The following is a 1,105-nucleotide window of genomic DNA, read 5'->3' on the forward strand; positions in this document are numbered from 1 at the left end:
CTTTACAAGTTCAGCTTCCGGTTCCGGTCAGCTGCTCCTACAGGTAACGGCGCCCGCCCCGTTTTTCTCTTCCCCGGCTGCCAACGGGAAAAAGAGGAGTCCGGAAAGCCCCGCCCCCTCACTGCGGAATAAATTACGATCCGGAAGCTGTCGGGCTACCTTCCTCGTCTTAGTCTTACATTTCAACTCCTGTCATTCAGAGTAAACAGAAAAATGAATTGGTTCTTTGAATACTTCAGGGGGTTAATCTATTTTAGCTAGAAAGCCTTTTTTTTTTCTTTTTTGGCGGGGAAGAAGGGTGTGGACTGCAAGTCTCAAGTTTATGTTAAGACAAACACTATATATAGAAAATACCTATTTTATAAACCTTTTTATTGACACCTTTTGATTTTACATCACCATTTCGGAATATATACTCCCATCTCCTACCTAGAAAGCCATCCCTTGGAACAGAGATCGTTAACACCCACTCTGGGTCACTTCCAGTCTTAACATTTAAACCTGAGGTTTGGGGTCCAACGCTCGGGGTTCTAGGAGTAATCTGTGGATACTAATACATCTCCTGAGCCCCTACCTTCGTGCTGATAATTAAATTCATCAGCTGACTTAATAAACCTTCAGCAAAGGCCTTTCTTAAGATGATTGTTCTAAAACATCTCTCCTCCCCCCTAAATTTGGGACTCACTCTCACAAATACACACTGTATCTACAGGAAGATTGAACTCAAGAGTAGTGAGGCACATATATAGGGAATACACGTGACGAAAAGAGTAACAGATCCTAGGACTGGAAATGCTTTCTTTCATTACAAATTTCTCCTTAGGTTCAGTTTTAGTATGAAGGGAGTTCAGTCAGGCTCCAAGGTTCTGTGCCTTTCTTGAGTACAAAGCTGGCACTTCTCTCCACCATGAAGAATCACACTCCCTGAATATATCCATGCTGTGTGCATCTACCCATTACCAGCAAAGATACCTTCCTTACTGTTGGCCACTGCCATTCTGGGCACTCAGGTCAAGTTCCCCTTCCTGGTCTCTCAGGATCTTTGGGCCTTTTAGAAAGTACAAATTTGCCTGGATGCTTCCCTCTCAGTATAATCATTTACCTA

This window comes from Vombatus ursinus, unplaced genomic scaffold (genome assembly GCF_900497805.2).
Source record: "Vombatus ursinus unplaced genomic scaffold, bare-nosed wombat genome assembly UNPS02012082.1, whole genome shotgun sequence".
NCBI lineage: Eukaryota > Metazoa > Chordata > Mammalia > Diprotodontia > Vombatidae > Vombatus > Vombatus ursinus.